General features: G+C 40.7%; 1 protein-coding gene across 9 annotated transcripts in view; it reads right to left on the reverse strand.

Moving 5' to 3' along the window:
• Positions 1-20,126, reverse strand: part of Il1rl1 (interleukin 1 receptor like 1) — a 58,019-nt gene that overhangs the window by 17,833 nt on the left and 20,060 nt on the right. The window contains exons 1-2 of one of the 9 annotated variants that reach the window (XM_076914960.1): positions 18,295-18,776; positions 13,870-13,989 (exon numbers count right to left, since the gene is read on the reverse strand). The exons of 5 other annotated variants lie outside the window; for them this stretch is intronic. The gene's annotated coding sequence lies outside the window, so the exon portion shown is untranslated. Of the gene's footprint in view, positions 1-8,057; positions 8,364-13,869; positions 14,038-18,294; positions 18,777-20,126 lie in introns of those variants that run through there. 3 more of the 9 variants (XM_076914962.1, XM_076914961.1, XM_076914959.1) reach the window with 3 other exon arrangements.

The following is a 20,126-nucleotide window of genomic DNA, read 5'->3' on the forward strand; positions in this document are numbered from 1 at the left end:
TTTCTTTTTCCATGGGTCAACTAAAAAAAAAATGAGAGAGAGAGAGAAAAACAGTTGTGGTCAAAACCTTTTTCTGCTCATCATGACTGAGTTATTACAGTAAGATATTTCCCTTAACCAGATTCTTCAAGAAGCAACAAACCACCTCAGCCTCTATTTGGGTTTGAAGACATGGAATGCAGCTGTTTGTGAACACATGGGATACAGCATCAAGGGGCACATCTGAACCAGGAGTGCCTCCAATCGATGAAGCAAACAGAAGATTTATAGAAATCAAGTCCTTCAGAATACAGCTAGTATCTGCCAATTTTTCTGAAAAAAAAAAAGTTCTTTTATATCTTCAAACTATCTTGTTTTCAAAATCAACCTTATAAAACTCTAACGCAATCTGGCACCAGTTCCACTGATTTGGGACTACAGTTTTGAACCCATATATGAACCTATTTCATCATCTGGTTCCCTGACATTTCTACTATGAAGTAAATCAAAACAAATCCCTCACTGCTAGGAGGGCAGTCAGTTCCTTCCATTTGGAACGCAGCACTGGCATGTTTTGTAATGGGATATTATGCAAAGTGTATTCATTTGACTTGGCCAATAGTGCAGTTAAGTTTAAACTACAAATGTTGTAATCTACCTGAGCTGGCTACCTGCACCCTGATCTTATCACAAGTCCACTGTAGGAGTTGGGAACTTTTTGTCGTATTAAAAACATACAAATATAACCAGTTCCATAACTTTCAGGAGATCTTACCACAACAAGCAAAGAATAAATTACTTTGCCCTCCTGTAATTAAAGAACATTTTTTTTTTTAAATTTGATTTTCATTTTTTTTTCTTTTCCTAATGAAATTGTGTGTGTGTGGAGCTGTTATTCTCCAGCCACGGATCTCATATGGCCTGTCATCATAGGAAATGCGCATTCTCTCCTGGATCCCCCAATTCACCTACTCCGGCTCTGTCCATCTTTCTGCCGTAGTTGCCGCTCTGCCCCAACAATAAGAAGTACAAGCATCAAGAGAAAAGTCTTCCTTCCTGCAGAACCTAATACCTGGTATCCTCTAGCCTTGTTTCCTGACCCCCATGAAAGCTGGCTTCTCCACAACTTTTCCTATATCAGTAATGAACACATCATCATTAGCTCAGAGCAAAAAACTTCATGCTTGATCTACCTTTCTCCATATATGTATGTGGTGGGCAGTCAGCCCATGTGGATGAGTCACCAGTTTCTCCTGGGAACCCTATCCTACCTGCAACATTCCCCCCCCCACCCTCTTCATCCATGACAATCATCGTGTACTTTCGTTTTATTGATAGCTCTGTGGGAGCTTTCTGGCACCTCATCAGTATCTTCTGGATGCGCTGACTCCAGAGAACCCCTAAGAATCTAAGCCAACTCATGAAGTTCTTTGGCACCCTTCTACTTTAGCAAGAGGAAAAAACAATATCCTAGAGTGTCCGTGTGGACTTATTGGCAGGATGCTATTGCCGATCAACTCTGTGTCCCTGTGTCTTTCTGTCCTTCCTGTTCATAAGCAGAGTCCACTTGTTCCTTCTCCCAAGACACCTCATTGTATCTACCCAACTGACTAACTCTTCTCCTCCAACCTGGGTCTAAGACAGATCTCCCCAAGGCTCATCCTGGTATTCTAGTGTGCTTTCCAATGCCATGATGAAATTATTCTGACCAAAAGCAACGTGGCAGGGAGGAGAGGGTTTGTTTGCCTCACAGGCTATAATCCATCATTGGAGGAAGTCACAGAAAGGGCTCAAGGCAAGAACCTGGAAGTAGGAGGTGGAGTACAGACTAAAGAGGAATGCTGCTTACTGGCTTTCTTTCCCTGGCTTGTCAAGTCCCTGCAGGACTAGGTGTATCCTCTCCCACTGAGGCCAGACAAGGCAGCCCAGTTAGGGAACAGGATCCACAGGCAGACGACAGGAAGGAAAGTAATTTTGACATTTATATTACTGTGTGATTTGTGTGTGAAACAGAGAAAGCTTCACATACACACACGCATGCATGCACACACTTGGTTGAATGAGCCAAGATAGCCATAGACGAAGAGTTTTGGATCTGACATTCAAGCCTTAGGTTGTAGATGACAATGGGAGAGTGATGTACCTCTACCCAGAGACCTCAGCTCTCCTGAAACATTGACTTCTCTTTGCTCTTTCATATTTGGCCAGGCCCAAATTACCCAGGGAAGATCCATGGGGAAAACTTGGCCATGGAAAAAGCCATCAGCAAGAATCAAGAATAAACTCTGGGAGGGGAGGGGGGCAACTGTGTGAGAAACCACCAGCAGTTCTAATTGTTCCCATGTGTACAGTGACTAAGGCATAAGTAAGCTGTTCAGACCTCCGAGCAGTTACTGCATCACATGCCCCTGACCATGTGTCACTGGGATGTGAATTTGTCACACCTTAATTGAGTCCAGGTGTATTTGTGTAACAGTCACTGTGACTGCGACTGTTTTCCCAGCATCAGAACTTACTATATAAATATACAATTTAGGGGAATTCTAAAATTTTCCTGAAAAGTCTAAGTACTTAGAATATCCAACACCCTTTCAAAAAAAAAAATAGGAATCCAGTCTGAGAACGGAAACAACCTGACATTAAGATTTCATATACAACTAAAATAACTGTAGTGGTGTGGTGTTGGTACAGAGTTCTATATAATAGACAAAGGCCAGAAATGGACACCTAGAAACAGACTCAGAGAGTGATTTGGCATTTCATGAAAGTTTATAAGCAAGTGAATGGGGAAAACATAATTTTCCAACACATGATGGTAGAAAACTGGCTATATATGTGGAAAATTTTCATAGACAAAACTAAAATCAATCATATTTTATAACATAAAATCTCTTTGGTTTAGTACAGGAATTTGGACTTTGCTGAAGTTAGATTGCCTGTCCTTCAAAGGCTATTGAAATTTAAATATACTAACCCAGAGTTTCTGATAAATAAAATCCACACAGCTGAAGGATGACTTGTATACTTGTAATTTACAAAACTCTCTTGTAAGCCAATATAAAGAAAATGAAACAGGTAATTCAAAAATGAGGAAAAGATCTAAAGTGAAATTTAACAAAAGAAAAAATCATCATTCAACAGTAAACTCATAATATTCAGCATTATCGATCATTACAGACATTAATATAATTAAATTTATACAATTCAATTTCACATCCTATTTTTAAAATATTATGGCAATACCAAGTATTGGAAGGCCATGTGCATTCCCAGTTCTCAGACACTGAACATATTTTGCCAGGAGAGCCTCAACTGACACCATGACTGCATCACACTACAGTCATTTCTGATTAAACATTTGCTGCAGGAGCCAGGAATTCCCCCTGTGTATTAGCCTGAGAGAAATAATAATGTATGCACACAAACAAGTGCTCTGTGAGTGCCCACAGTGTCTTCACTTATATATGAAATATGGGACATGCAGCAACACCCACCAGTAAGTACATGAACGACCACCTGTGCTCAGGGAACGCTGCTCAACAATAAAAGAGAATAAAGCACCAATGTGTGTGACAAGAATTAATCCAAGAACTGTTTTCTGAAAGAAAGAAGTCACACTTAAAAGAATCTGTATTGTGCAACCCATAGATTTTGTCTTTCAAAGCCACAAGGGATTAGGCGATGTGGAAGATGAGGATGGGTGATTATCTGCAGAGGTGGATGTGAGAAGTACAGGGGGCATCGAAATTGAGATGAAGATCACGGTCTACACATTTGTGGAGACTTATTGGGCTTCATGTGTAAAGGATACATATTTTGCATATTAGATGAACAAGATAGTATAACTAAAAAAAAAAAAAAAAATCTGCAACATTTCTCAGTACTTTAACTCCTGGAGAATTAAATCACATGTCCACAAAGAAGTCATACCCATGATACTGAAACTGAAAATGACTCAGAAGCCCATCAACAGAATCATTAAAGAGAAGGCAGAAATAGTGATAACAAGGAAGGAATTACTGGTGTAAGGACATGATGACTTGATGTCTCTCAAAGACAGCATGCTCTAAAAATATGGAATTAATTCAAAGTTAAAAATAAATTCTTCCCCAAAATTATCTCAAGCAAAAGACACCAAATACAGAACAGTATGTACTATCCTTAAGTGATGCTGAGCAATGGGGATTACAGATTCTGGGAATGGAAACTAGAAGCTGTGTGGATGGTTCACTGGAAAGAGACAAAGGTCTGTTTCCTGGGAAGAAGATATGTAGCCTGTGCTGGATGTGGCTTGGTGGACAGAGACAGCGTCAAATCCCACTCAAACGGTATTCAACCATCCCTTGACTAGAGACTTCCTTCTACACATATGACAGGAGATCACGGCACTAAAGTCAGCTCTGGGATCTATCACAGCAGGAAAAAACTCTATATGTGATTGTAGCCACATTTTATTACCCCTTACAACAATCCCTGGAGGAAAGATGACCCTTAATAAAAATTCCAAGAACAAGTTGTTCTAGGAAGAATTCTCTTGATTCCTGTTTTTGATTGATTATCATTATTATTGTATATGATGTAATAGCACACATGAGGTAATCAAAGGATAACTCATATGGAATCAATTTACTTCCTCCACCTTTATATGAGGACTGGGAATTGAACTTGGGTTGTTAGATTTGTACAAGTGCCCTTACCTTCTGAGCCATCTTACCTCCCCCTCTATCCCAGATTTTCCTCTTCAAACCTTTGGGTAAGTTTTCCCTCACCATTTTTTTTCAGTTTTCTACATAAAATTTTAATGAAGTCAGCCAGATTTATTTCCAGTTTCTTAGATGAAAGTCAAGATGACCTTAAAAACATTTACCAGGTCCACAGCAGAAGCACTGACGAGCCAGAATGATGGGAAGATGGAATTTCGAGAGAGTACACTGTGCCATTATAGTGATAGAAATCCTGCCTCAGTTTCACACCTGCTCCTCTTTAGGATCAGTTTCAAGATGACCCTATCAACTCTGCCTGCCAGACTTACAGATTCTGGACTTGCAAGATCCTGTATTTGTATTATTATCTGCTACCACCATGCTACCTTCTCAAGTCATGTTGATAACCCTCAGCACTGTGATGGCTCACAATGACTGCCAACTTTAGAAGAGCTAGAATCAGCTAAGAGATGAGCCCCTTGGTACAACCAGGACAGTTCCTCTTGGGTTAATTGAGGTGGGAAGACCCACTCTAATGGAAATAAGCATTCACTTTTAATGACTCCACACATTTAAAGTAAGCTATGTGGAAATACTCTTTATAAGATGGTAAGGGGGTGGGAAGTGATAACAGACATTGGAAGAAAGCCAGGTCAAGTGTCTGGATTTTGAGGGGTTCCCAAGGAAGGGTCATGGGGAGTATTCAGAGGACTGAAATGGGCTAGTGACTCATTTGATAAGGATTTCCAGGCCTTAGCATTTTGTAGAGTGAAACATACCAACTCTGCATCAAACAGGCTTTCAACTGCAACATGTTGAACCTCAGACTGCTATGGGGGTTAGACACAGGTCGTTGCTTCAGACATTGGAGATATAGGAAAGTACCAGACAGAACTAAGGGATATAAAACTACCTTATGTTATAAACTTTATACCTTAAAAGAAAGAGACAACATAAATAAGAGGTACTTATAAGAGATTTGGATCACAATACATGATCTAAAGAGAAAGATAATGTGAACAGGTATAAGAGGATAATTTATAGTAGATGGTCTGAGAAGGCTACCACGGATGGTGGCTTGCAGAAAAATTTCAGAAGCACAGCTCAGGCAGGAGGACCAGGCCAGCCTGGAGCCCTGCTAAAGAAGAATGTACCAGGTCTTAGAGTCAGAGAGATCCTGTAGCCCAAGTGAAACAAGGAAAGGTGGAGACATAAGAGCAAGTCAGATCATCATTGAGGTAACGTCTCCTGAGTCCTGAGCACTTTCACACTAAGTGGATGAAAACCAAAGCAGATTTTAGGCACGGGTCTGTATTTTTGATGTAGGTTCTAGAATATTCCTCATGACAAAAATATTTTTAAGGACACTGAGGTGAAAGATGGAAGTAAATGTAGAGACAGAAAATGTACTTTCTCCATGAAGTGAGGGAAAGAATTGAGGAGAATACACAGCTCACTGGCATTTAAGAAAGTACATTTGCTTTGAAAACCTGCCCTCTTACAGTTAGTTAGAAAAACAACAACAAGATAAACAGAAAAAGAAAAGATTATCGTTTGCATTTAGATCGGATTTATATGGGGATGCTGGAAGTTGAGCGAGTCTTTACATGTGCTAAGTGTGGGGTTGACCACTGAACTACATCCCCACTGCATAGAATATGTATTCAGAAAGAGAAAACAAAGCACTGTAGTGATAGTACTTGAGAAGCTAAGGCAGGAGGTTCACTTGTTCAAGGCCAGCCAGGGTTACATAGCAAGGCTCTGTCTCAAAAGGAAAAGAAAGGATGGGGGGGGGGGGAAGAGGGAGGGAGGAATGGAGGGAGGGAGAAAAGGAAAGAGGGAGAAAAGGAAGGAGGTAAAGAAGGAATGAATGAGCAAAGGAACCAACCAAGCAACCAATGAACAAACAAAAATACAGCAGGTAAACATGCAAACGTTTGCAAGAACCAGAACCCATCCACACGCTAGTTTGTACTAGTGTGTGGTTAATAAAATTTGTTTTTATCATTAGGGCTCTTAAAACCAGGGACACGCCCTTCCTGCCCACCACTCTTCCTGTCGATTCATTTGCTCTATGGACCCACAAGTATGTAGGCACCAGGTAGGAAAATGCCTTAAGACCAAACTCTTCTCCTCAACAACTTAATTAGAAATAGGGAGAACCCCAAGCCCCTCTGGAAGATCTGTCCCTTTCAAATTAGCAGCTCCAGCACCCAGATAGCTGGCCAAATAGAAGAATGTGCTCAGAGCAGGAAAGGGAAACTTAGCAGTGATGAACTATGACAGCATTTCTTGTTCTCTCTTGTCACGATACTAAGGATTCTACACTTAGTTCATGTTAAGAAACTACCCATTGAGCTTGGTGTTAGTACCAATATGCTGGCTGGCTTTCTAGACAAGGAGACTTCACAAAGAGAACCAAGCTACCTAGAATCCAAGCAAATAATTACAAGATTAGGAGTTAAACACTACGTTGGGGGTATGGCTCCATGATAGAGCACTTAACCAGCATATATGAGGTCCTAAGTTCAATGCCCCCAAGCCCCAGTGGACAAGAAAAAGAACATAGGTTGTGTGCAGGATTGCATAAATATAAACTGTCTGTCTCAGTTACTATCCATAAAGAATGGTCAAGGTGAGATCTAGATGTTCATAAGGGGACTGGGGCAGTGATGTACCCAAAATCTGGCAGATACAGAGCACACTTCCTGTTTAATTTTTAATGTCTGAAAGAAACTACAATGAAAAACAGATGTTCAGTGGGAATGTTTTAGGCTCAGTTCTGGTATTATTTTGCTCTACATACTCTTCTGGACACCTTCAGAAGAACAAAATGTTCACTGTCAAGCCGAGTGTCATAAAAAGGCACCAGGGTGGGGTTTGGGGTTCGGGCAAGCAGGGAGCTCAGTGATTCCTGACCGATTACCTCACCTCCCCTCACCATCCCTCACCATCCTCCTCACAACCCTCCCCCCTGATCCCACAGTCTCTCAGTCAACACTTTCAGTCAGGAACACTTCACTACATCATTTCCAGAATTATCTGGTTCCCAGGAATGATTCAGGAATCCCTGGGCATCCTGGAGGCATGCTCTAGAGTTTCCCATCCTTCCAGAACCTCACCCTCGTCCTTCTCAACACTGTAAACCAAAATCCCATCTCATCTGCTAGAGTTCAAGAGCTCAACCTTATTACTCTGTGGCTTGGTTTTTGTTTTTTATTCTCGTTACTATTACTATTTTTCTCACAAGCAAAGCTTGTAGTAATTATCATCTTTAACCTAAGCTTGTATTGAAAAGGGCTTTTCCCTTTGAGATAAAGCCATCTTTGATTAAATGAATAATAAATGAATAAATAAACCCTCAAAGGTACTCACCATTAGCCAGAGGTCCTAGCCATCCTTCTTCCTCAGCTTCCCACCACCAGAATTTGTCAACTCCAAAAGGTGACTTCTCTAATAGCCTTATGCAAATACGGTTGCCACCCTATTTCTAAACACCTCCCTGTTTACTTATCAGTTACAATACAGGAACCCAGTTGCTGATTGACAGAAACTGGCTCTGGTAACTCAGCAATAGCTGTTACCATCTTCACCAGTTCCACTGTTTGTCTTAGAGATTTGATGCAATAAACTTCCAGTTTTAACCTTATCTCCGTGGACCTTCAAGTATCATCAAAACAAAAAACTAGCCCAACTCCTGCTTGGTGGGCAGTAAGTCTCTTGCTGTCCTCAGAGAGCGGGTAGGTAGACCAAATTCCCTGGAGCTGTGCTCTGAGGGTGACACTGCACAGTTCTGCAGCCAGTGTTACTCTTGAAACTTCTGTGTCAAGGTTTTGAAGATTCTGGCACATGCCATGTACTTAAGTGTGTGCAACCAGCTCTTCATGCACTGACTAGGCTCACATCCCTTGCAGCCTCCACCAACTGACAGGATGCTCAAGAGGATAATTATCTTAAGCCACTGGCTTGTACAAATGAAGACAGAATCCAAAGCCCCCATAGCTGGGCTCTTCCCCCCTGTTTCCAAATGGCCTCTTGAGTCCTTGTAAGAAAGATGTTATGGGTTCACTTTAAGTGTTTTAGAATACTAATACAGACTTTAGTTATCTATACAATTGTTTTTCTTCACATTAGTAGCTTTTGAACCAATGGGTTGTGTAATTAACCAACGCCCTCCATGTGGAGAAAGAATGTATTCTTTAGGTACAACCTGGTTTGTCTCTTCCTTGTTGAATGATTTGGGGAAATTTTTGTTTTGATCTCTCAAAATAATCTCTTGTGCAAAAGGTATGGTTGCTATTAAATAAATAGCCTATGTAAAGACTAGAGTAACAGTTGTCTGCCTCAAGCATGCACATTCCATTTGGCAACGCTACATTTTAAAATACCCAAAATGAAATAAACAAACAAACACCTTTAGCATTTATTTGACCAGGCAGAGCTCTTGAAAATTCAATAGATGTCATATCTGGTCAAGTCAGTAACAAGTTTGAGATAAAGTCTGGGTTTTGATCTTACTCTTCATTGGTTTTTTGTTTTGTTTTGTTTTGTTTTGTTTTTGTTATTTTGTTTTTGTTTTTTGTTTGTCTTTCTGCCCTTGTGTCAAGAGACCAGTTACCCACATTTCAGCCAAATCATCTCTGCAGTTATGGGCATCATGAATAAAAGATTCATTCTTTGCTGAAAGACCAGCAAGCACATGACACCAGAATCTTACTGTGTAGTCTCCACACAGAGTGGGACTTTATGTAATCACTTATCCTTTATTCCCCGCTGCAGGAGAATGAAGAAAACACACACATGCAGTCAATCACACACCACACACTGACTGACATACTCAACATTAAGCCAGACACTCAAAGATGCATGAACATGAGACACATTTTTAGCTTCATGGGATAAAATGCTATAGAGTTGGGAGAGGGGACATAACATTTCATAAGCCTGAAAATTTATAGAGTTCAAACTAAGATATTTGCAACAATCAAAATCCTTCCAAAAATTAGAACGGATTGTTTCAAAATTATGTTTGTTTTGCTTTGCTTTGTCAGTTTGATACAATCTAGAATCATCTGGGAAGAAGAAACCTTAAATGAGAAATGTCTCCATCATATTGGTCTGTAGACAAGCCACTGGGAAGTTGTCTCCTTTAATAATTAATGTGGAAATAACAGCCACCGTGGGTGTTTTCACCCCTAGACGGGTGGTCCTTGGTTGAATAAAAAAGCAGTGTGAACAAATACAGAGAGCAAGCCAGTAAGCAGCATTTCTCCATGGTCTTTGTTTCAATTCTTGCCTCCAGGTTTCAGACTGAGTTCTTGTCCTGGCTTCCCTCAACTATGGAGTTGACATGGAAGTATCAGATGAAATAAGCCCTTTCTTCCCCAAGTTTCTTTTTAGCATGGTGTTTATCACATCAACAGAGAGCAAACTATTATGAAAGTCTTTCCTCGTGAGCAGATCTTTTCCTCCTCTGCTGATGTGGTTGGCCTATGGTTCTACCTAAATTCTAGATCTCTTGATATCATTTACTGTCGTAAGTATGACAATAACAGTGTTTAAGAACATGGCCCATGTCTGTCGTGGTTATTTATCTTTAAAACAGTCTTCATCAATCCTTCACACTTACGTCTTTGGTACTATCTAAATGAATAATGGTGTTTGTCCTCAGTGCTCCCATCAAAGCCTAGAAAGACCAATGCTGAGGTCCTTCAGAGCTAGAAATAAACAAGTCTTACTGAAAAAAATATGTGAAAAGCCTACGTGGTCCTATATGGGTTTGGTATGTGTCTATTTATAAAGGCTTTGAAAAGTTTGCATCTCGGAGACTGCTAGATTACATCCTCCTCAAAGGGAGAGTCTAATCCAACCACCTTTGAAAGTCTCCTCAGACCAGAAGGTCTTGGATGTTCCCCATTCAGTCTGATATTCCAACCAATAAAAAGAACCATACCCCTTAAAGCTAGGAATCCCTAAAGAAACCAGATGTAATCAAAGGCATTTCTGAGAATGGTGAGATAGTTCATGGGTAAAGGCAGTTGTCCCCAAGACTAACAACTTGAGTTGTATCCCTAGGACTAACATGAGAGAAGAAAAGAGGGAGCTCCTTGTAAGCTGTCTTCTGGCCTCCACAGGTATTCTGCTGTGCATGCATGTACACACACACACACACACACACACACACACACACACACACAAACCATCCCAGCAACAAAAAAACTAAGCAATCACAGATACAACCCCCATAAAAACAGCACAGACGTAAAAAGTGTCTCAAGACTAAATGTCCTAAACCCAAAGATAAGCTGAGGGTTCTCTCTCTCTCTCTTTCTCTCTCTCTCTCTCTCTCTCTCTCTCTCTCTCTCTCTCTCTCTCTCTCTCTCTCTCTCTCTCTGTGTGTGTGTGTGTGTGTGGTGTGTGGTGTGTGTGTGTGTGTGTGTGTGTGTGTGTGTGTGTGTTTAATGAAAATTTAAGGCTTACCTAAACAAGAAAGCAAAGCAGAAAAACATCTGTAACAAATTACCAATTAATGACACCTTCAACTGGTGGATTCCTTGGAAGAGGAGCTGCAGGGGGCAGGTGAGCTCCCTGGAGACAGTCCACCATTTTGCACAGCCACGATGGAGGCACCTTGAGAGGCACAGCCTCGGGGACTTTGTCACTGGATTGCCTCTTGCTGCTGCTGTGGTTTCTCATGTTTGTCATTGCTACTTTCTTCATATATCTAGGATAGTGTGACTGGGCATGAGAGACACTGCCTGTAGTCTGGTGTGATCTCTTCTTGGGAGACAGCCCACTCTATTGGGCAATTTTCCTGTAGATCAATATGAAGATAGACTTTCATAAAATAATATTGTTTATATGACCTAATGATTTTACAGAATTACTGACTTGATTTAAACAGTTTTAGGAAGTTAGGGTAATAGATATAAAGTTTAAGGAGATGGTTTAGGTTGTTTTGCCCAAAAGAAATAATAAAGTTAGAATTCAGAGTGGAGTGGGGACCCTCGTTGTAGACCAGTGAGGGCTGCAGAGGTTAGAGAAGGAGTCCGGTGAGCTTTCATGCCTTACAAGATGTAGTTTTCCTTGTAAGAGGAAAATAGGCTTGGGACAAGTTAGTGATTAAAGAAAACATTTTATTCTAAGTTGGGTCTGAGTTCCTGGATCTTATGTTCCAAGAAAGTGGCCATCAGTTTTGGTGTGTACCACGAAAAGACAGGGTTCTGAACAAAGAGCAAGTAATTCTATTATGAGAACAAGAGTAGAGAAAAGATGATTAGCCAGTTCAGCTCAACAAGGCTTCAAAACTAAGACATAAGATAGATGATGATCTGTTTCTTGGGAAATACCAATCATCATCAGCTGAGCATAGGGAAAATCTTGCTACTATAGACTGGCTTGCTTCAACTTCATTCATCAGTGACAAGGGAGTTATCACTTTGGGTTTACGATGAACTTACAGACAGAAAGATAGATAGGAAATGTTCAGTTAGGTATGAGTTTCAAAACAAGAATACGTAATCAATAACTCTGTTGTAATCTTTTCTGTGATGATTTTAATCTGGCTTTGAAGGATATGTTTTTACAGTGATTATCTTTGGAGAATATGTAATTTGTGGCTATAAGGAAATCTTTTCTTACGTAGAGAATTTTGTCTTAGGTTGTATAAAAAGTCTAAGGGGGGGGGGGGACAGTTAGTGGAGCCTGCTTGTTGAAGCCTTGCTCCATCCACCAAATGTGTGTGCAAGTGTGTATGTGTGTAGTTGTTGTAGCTGGCTCATTAGATCTTGTTTCATCTACTGAGTGTGTGTGAGTGGGTGCCTGCTTTACATTGTCTCCAACCCCACTATCACTTCCTTAGATAGCTGAACACACAGTCGGAGCTGGTCTCCAACACTTTCCTAGGACATTCAATAGGAAATAAAGCCTCAGCTTTGCTTTGTGAATACAGAGTAGTAAATTCATTTGGAACTCTTACAATTTCATAATAGTGGGGGGTGGGGGGACGGGAGTCTCCTCATGGATAGTAATTGAATTGGCCTGAGCAGTTGCCCTTAGTGAATTCCAGTTTGCTAACCTACAGAGGGGAAGACTGGACATTGGTAACTCCTGTTCCTATCTTTATAGACTTAAAAGTTACAATCAGTCGAGAAGTCTTGGTCTCTACCCTTCACTCTTACCACCTCCCCAACCCCTGAAAAGTCCATGTGGGTTTTGAGAACAGGAATCATGCTCAATGGACATACTCAGTCCATTGGAAAAAAAAAAAAACAAACATCATCTGAAATTTTTGATTTTTACATTCTCTATCTCAGAGCAAGAGAGAAAGGTAGGGAAGGAGAGGAAGAGGAGAGGAGAGGAGAGGAGGGGAAGGGAGGGGAGGAGAAGGGAGGGGAGGGGAGGAAAGGGGAGGGAGAGGAGGGGAGGGAAAGGGAACATACATCCTTCCTCAGATTTAGTAGTTTCTATGAAACTTGCAAAAGTCTTTTCACATTTTAACAAGATTCTTGTCTCTGATTATTCTTGGATAGATTAAGCAAAAGAATGACCACTTGGGAAGCTAATCATGAGCTCTCCAGAAAAGGTGCTTCTATTAGGTACAATAGGAAGCAAGCCTCTGAGATGGCTCCAGATGAAGTCTCCTGCTTACTTCTGATCTTCTCCCCACACTGTACCAAGGCAGGTCAATGTGACTAATACAAACTGAAATGCCAGGCCTCCTCAGAGCTGGGCTGTGACAATCACATGACATCATCTAGTCTCCCTTCTCAGGAATTGCTTGCCCTCAGAGCAGCTCAACAGAGTGCTAGGGCAGACAGGTACAAGAGCCTCTGACCTATAAGCCACTGAGTGTGATTTCTCCAGGTTCAGTCAAGTCTTCAGAGATGGACCCTAAGACAGAAACACCACCTAATTCTCTTTCATTCCACGCTCTTGGAACCCATTTTACATATTAATGTTTACTACATAAGCTGCTGAATTATAAAGCAATCTACTTTGTTGCAGTAGATGAGTAATTTTTGTTACCATGTAAATCCATAGCTGATTTTTCTTGTGGATTTCCAAGGACATAGAAGCTGAGAGTACCTGCCCAGATAGAATGACCTGACTCTTCCTTCTTTCTTCCTGTTTTTTTTTTAAGTTTATTACCCTTATACAAGGTCAAAAGCTCAACATCTACTCATACCCGTGGGCCTTGTGACATCTGTGACATCAGGAAGCTGGCATCACTGAGGTTTCCGTTATCAGAGGAAGCTTCCGCTTTTAGAGATCATTCCACTGCTCTTCAAAGAATATCTGATCCATTCTGATGAGATAAAGCATGTTCTTGTTATGTGTTCATGCTGTGTGTTTGACAGAAACAAATTCATTTCACACTGGGAGGAAATACTGCATTATGTATCACCAACCACCTGCCATACCCTTTTCTATGCTGCGATTGCAAGCTTGAGTGCCCATACCTGGAGGCTCCATACCTACATATATATAAATATAACACATTAGAATTTATTATAGTAACATATTAAGAAGTATAATATATTTAAATGTATATTATATTTAAGTATGTATATGAATTAAAGATATATACATATATATTATGTGTATATATGTGATATGTAGACATACACACACATACACACACAAAAACATATATCCTGGAATAAAGAGAGCTCCATAAAATAATGATAAAGAGTCAATCTACCTAATACTACAATAAACATACAGATTTTGTTCCTATTCTCAGAGCTTTGAAAGAGGAAGAAGAAACTTGAAAATTCAATGGCAGATACAGAAATCTTGAATCATAGCCAGACACATTAACTTTCTTCTTTCAACAATGGTTAGACCTAGATAGAAATCTTCTCTATCCTAGGATACAGAAGAGTTCAAAAAACTGTTGCACAAGATCACAAAACTGGCATTTGGTAAGACAAAGTTGACAGGATTTCTCCATCTAAAAATTGCAAAGAATATCAGGTGACAATAGTCAAATTAATATGAGTGAAATCAATAAAATAAAAAATAGAACTATAAAATAAGATCAATGACAAGATGCAAGGAATAGGGGGCTTGCAGCACCAACTGCCCGCCTGGACGAGAAGAAAAGAGAATGGCAGATGCAAAGGAAGAGTCTTGACCACTACCTAAGAAAAAAAGAAAGATGTAAATGAAGAAATTGCGAAATAAATAAATAAATAAATAAATCAGGAGAAAGGAACTAGCATTAGCACAGAAAAAAAAACTGAACAACAACAACAACAACAACAAAAAACAATCAAGAAAAGTCAAGGAGTCAAGGATGCCAAAAACTGGTTTGTTGAGATCATTAAAGTCTATCAGTCTCCCTCTGGCCATGCCACTGAAGAGAAGAAAGGAAGAAGACACAGATGCATCGCCTCAGGGGAAAATTATTAGCACTGTAAGTTCCTACACATACTCAGAAGGAAACATCACAATCAGTAAAGAGAACAGAGTGGTAGGCTGAGAAATGCAATAGGACGGGTGAGTTTCAAAATAGCCATGGGAAGAGGAAGAGCCGGGGAGGTGAGAGAGGGAGTGCTGGTCTGCTCCCTTCTTACAAGAACTCTGGGAAATCTCTGCTAACTTCCAATGACAAGTGCAGGTGGTCTTGGGTGGGGAGGCAAGAGGGAAGGATTTCACAAAGGTAAGTGGAAATTTTCAGCTTGCTATGTATGTTCACTAACACCATTGAGGCAAGAGCTGTGTCATATATGTCTGTGCCAAAACTTACCAGACTGTACAACTTAAGAATGTGCAATCTATCACTTCAGTTATATGCTGATAAAGCTGCAAATCCTGCAAGTATTTTAAAAGGCAGCTTGTGCTATGATCTTAGCATATACAACACATACACAGGTCAGCAAATGCATGTGTACAGCACATGAACATGTATGTGTACATGAATGCACAGAGATGTGGTGGTAGAAAATGTCTAAAAGCCAACAATCACAAGTTCCTGGCAACATCCATCTATGAGGGTAAATGGTAGGTGGCTTTTCCCCTTCACTTCACTCCTCTGGATTCACTGTTTCCAAAAATGCAATGTTTAGTTTATGAACATAGACTCCAGAAAATGTGTTCACACCACCAGCACTTGCTGCAACACACATTTCTGTATTCGTTCTGCAGGATGAGGACAGTCACTTCTAATCCCAACTGTTGGAAAATAGATCACTGTTACTGTGTCAACACAGAATCTAGAGCACAGGAGAAGCTCACAGCTAACACTTCAAGCATAGCGTCTGGGAAGATGATCAGTGTGCTTGCTGCCTGGGTGAGACCTGGCTCTGGGTTCCCAGCATTCAAAACAACCAATGGTCAAGGATACATCCCTACAAAACAGTGCATCCTTAAAACGTGACTCAAGGGGCTGGAGAGATGGCTCAGTGGTTAAGAGCACTGACTGCCCTTCCAGAGGTCCTGAGTTCAATTCCCAGCAACCACATGGTGGCTCACAACCATCTGTAATGAAATCAGATGCCCTCTTCTGGTGTGTCTGAAAACAGCTATGGTGTACTCATTATATAAATAAATAAGTAAATAAGTAAATAAATAAAATCTAAAAAAAATGTGACTCAAGATAGAATATCCCAAAGCCTGAGAGAGGGGGAGGGGAGAGGGAGGGAGGGAGAGAGACAGAGACAGAGACAGAGAGAAACAGAGACAGAGAGGCTCAAAGAGAAACACAGAGAAACAAAGAGACAGAGAGAGAGAAACAGGGACAGATAAATGGCAGACAGGGAGAGAAACAGATACACAGAGACACAGAAACACAGAGAAAGAGACCGAGAAAGAGGGAAAGAGGGAGGGAGAAAAGAAAATTTTAAGACAGGATCATTGAGGGTTATCATTGATAAGATTCTAAATTTTGGCTCTAGGATTTCAAGGTTCATGTTCTAGAAAGTTCATGTTTTAGATAAACACAGCAATTCCAGGCTGGGACTGCCAGTTAGTGTGGCTCAGCCTCTCGAGTGATGGGGTAACAGGCATGCACCTTATTTCTGTTTGTATGTCTGTGTGAATGAATCAGAACCCCTGAAATTGAAATTACAGACAACTGAAATCCACCATGTGGTTGCTGGGAGTTGAACCCGGGTTCTGTAGAAGAGCGGCCAGCCCCCTTAACCACTAAGCCATCTCTCCAGTACCCTGATGCTTATTATTTAAATATCTAAACCACACATTTGGTCCCCACATGCTCTTTATGCTTGAACTTTTTTAAATATGTGTGAATATGTGGTCATGTGTGTATGTGCAAGTGTATGGAGGGCAGAGGTCAACTTTACATGTTACACTGTCTTCTTGTTTTTGAGACAAGGTCTCTCTGTGGCTTGGAACCTGCCAAGCAGGCTAGCCAGTAAGCCCAGGAATCTATTCACTTCCTCTCCCTCCTCAGTACTAATGACAAACATCCCACCAAGCACAGATTCCTAGGTCTCTAACTCAGGCCCACTGAGCTATCTTCCCTGATGGCATTTTACTGGTCATTGTTGTTGCTATTTGCCAAAGAAACATGTACAAGGCACATTTTACATTCCATGTCTTATGCCTGAAATTTAGAGAGTGATGTATTCTTTGGTTGGTGGTTTAGTCCCTGGGAGCTTTTTGGGGGTGGTGTGGGGTCTGGTTGGTTGATAATGTTGTTCTTCCTATGGGGTTTTAAACCCTTTTAGCTCCTTCAGTCCTTTCCCTACCTCCTCCATTGGAGTCCCCATGCTCAGTCCAATTGTTGGCTACTGCGAGCATCAGCATCTGTATTGGTCAGGCTCTGGCAGAGCCTCCCAGGGGACAGCCTTATCAGGCTCCTGTCAGCAAGCCCTTCTTGACATCAGCAATAGTGTCTGGGTTTGGTTGGGCAATCCTAGGGCTGTGATTCAGGAGTGATCGGGTGGGTGGGGAGTCCCTTAAAAGAAGCAGGGGGGAAGGGGTATGGGATAAGGAGCTTATGGAGGGGAAACTGGAAAGGGGGATATCATTTGAAATGTTAAATAAATAAATAACCAATATAAAAAGAGAGAGAGAGATGTGGAGCCCAAGATAAATCCTGCCTTCCTGGCACCAGGCACCTAGACAACAAAATGTGATAGAACATACTAGAGCTTGTTGAAGAAAACAGAGCCTTTCCACAGGATAGTTTTAAATTCTGTATATTGATAAGAATCTTAGGAGTAGAAATCTCCCAACTGTGGTTAAAAAAAAAAAAAAAGTAACACTTTCCACTTAGAACTGAAACAAAGTCTTACACAAATGAAAGCCTAGGAGAAAGTTCCTGGCTCACATCAGCTTTTAATAACCCTAACAAATTAAGAGACTTTTGTCAGCCAATAAAAATACATATTGCTAAAAAATTACAATATCCAAAATAAAAACCATAAACAGTCAAAAGCATATAAATATTGTGAACCCTCATAATAGAAATGCATTTTAGACTCTTACTATATTTTTATCTATCAAACTGATAAAACACACACACACACACAGAGAGCAATTTCTATCACTTCTGTGTCAGTAAAGATTCCATCCTAAGGTTTTAAAGTCATGAAGTAAGTGATAACAATAAAAACTATATATGCAAATATATCATACACACACACTGAGAGAAGGTCTTCATATTCCTCTTCTGATCAAATGAACTACTTCTCCCAGTAAATCACAGAAAATGTCTGGGTCTCCTTCACAGACACCCCATCAGCCTAGCAGCATCAACTAGAGAGTCCCAGTTTCCATCACACTTCTTGTTATATGAGGCCAGAAGCCAAGGTCAAGTAGCCAGTTGAACCTACCATATTGTACTTTTCAAAAATCAGCTGATGTGCCTCCAGATAAGATAAGCTTCCTGGTAACTGCTGAGGATCGTTAAGATAAGTTAGTGCGAAGTTTGCAGAAGTCAAAGTTGAGGGAGGGAAAGGGCAGACACCAAAGGGAGGGAGGACCTGCTTAGAAAACGTTCACCCCCCAACTTCTTTCTCAGTGAAAACTCTGATCCCTAAGGAAGTGCCATGTCCAAAGCCACATATTAATTCTGAATAAGCTTAGACACATCCCAGAGATGAGAAGAGCCTTTACATAAAGTTGTTCCCTTGTCTTTCACCCCAATTCCCTCCTAGAACCACCTGTTACCTATTCCACTCAGAAGACATCTATCTAGTCTTTGGATAAATCACATGAATCCTAAGTACCATATGTACCTTATCTGCTGAAAGATATATGAAGTTTTTGAATGGCATTCATATGAACACACTGTGATAAGCAGTGAAAATGCAGGGCAATAAATAATACATCCTTTAATAAGAAACTGGTCTCACATAACTGTAGAGTGAGCATTCTGAAACATGGATTACAGAGTTAGGCTAGTAATCCCTCCATAGAAGACAAGATGGAAAAAGTTGGGGAGCATGCTGTTGGAGCTTGGTTGTCAACTTGATTGGATTATTAAAAAAGGCTTCAATTTGGAGCTCAGATCTGGGTCTCTGTGATGACCCTTCTCAACAGCAATTAATTTCTGTCCATTCACAGTAAGATGATCTTGTCAAGAAGATAGTAAAATCTCACTAAGAGGGTCTTTGGGTACATCATTGGGGTATGTCTGTGGGGCTATTTCTTGCCTGAGCCTATTCCTGGATCTTCTTCTGTCTGTATCCTACAATGAGGTGGGAGAGTTTCTTTACCCCATCCTTCTGTCTACAGGATTATCTGCCCAAGCACATGGGACCAACATGTTCATGGACTAAAACCCTTAGACTCATGAGCCAAAGTAAGTCTTTGCTCCTTTTCATTACTCAACAAGACACAGAAGTAATGAATACACAAAAATTGAAGAAGAGGTAGTTAGTGGTAGATATGCAAATAGTTATTTTAAGGAAAAGCTCCCTTTTTGGTCTCTGGAGCAATGATATCAATGTACCTCTGTCCAGGCACAGAGTAATTTCTCATTCAGCAAGCAAAATCTTTGTCCTACTCAAGGAACTATACAAGAGTCAAAACTTGAACTGAATATCTTCTCCTCCAAAACAGTGTAGCATATTGACCCTGTTTCAACCACAACAATAAGGGCCACAGTCCAAAAGAATGAGGATCAGTGAGGTAGCAAGAACCTAGACGTCTGAGTGGGCTAATGGTCCAGCTCCATCTACAGTTTGGCAAACACTTACCTACCCAGGCACCGTTATCCAAGAAAAGGAAGTTAGATTGAGATCTTGTTTAAGCCAATGACTGTGGACTATGACTAATGCCCAAGACATCATGTGTGCACGGTGGCTTGAGGTTGCTGGTCAAGACTAACACTATGAAATACAGTTTGTCCAGGGAATGTCTAGACTCTTCTCCCCAGCTATATGTGGTAAAGGAAAGAAAATGACTGAGACTTAAGACATGAAGAGAATAGTTTATAAGCATCTCATTTTCTTGTCTTCATAATATCTC

The sequence above is a fragment of the Arvicanthis niloticus genome, chromosome 17, assembly GCF_011762505.2.
Source record: "Arvicanthis niloticus isolate mArvNil1 chromosome 17, mArvNil1.pat.X, whole genome shotgun sequence".
Taxonomy (NCBI): Eukaryota; Metazoa; Chordata; class Mammalia; order Rodentia; family Muridae; genus Arvicanthis; species Arvicanthis niloticus.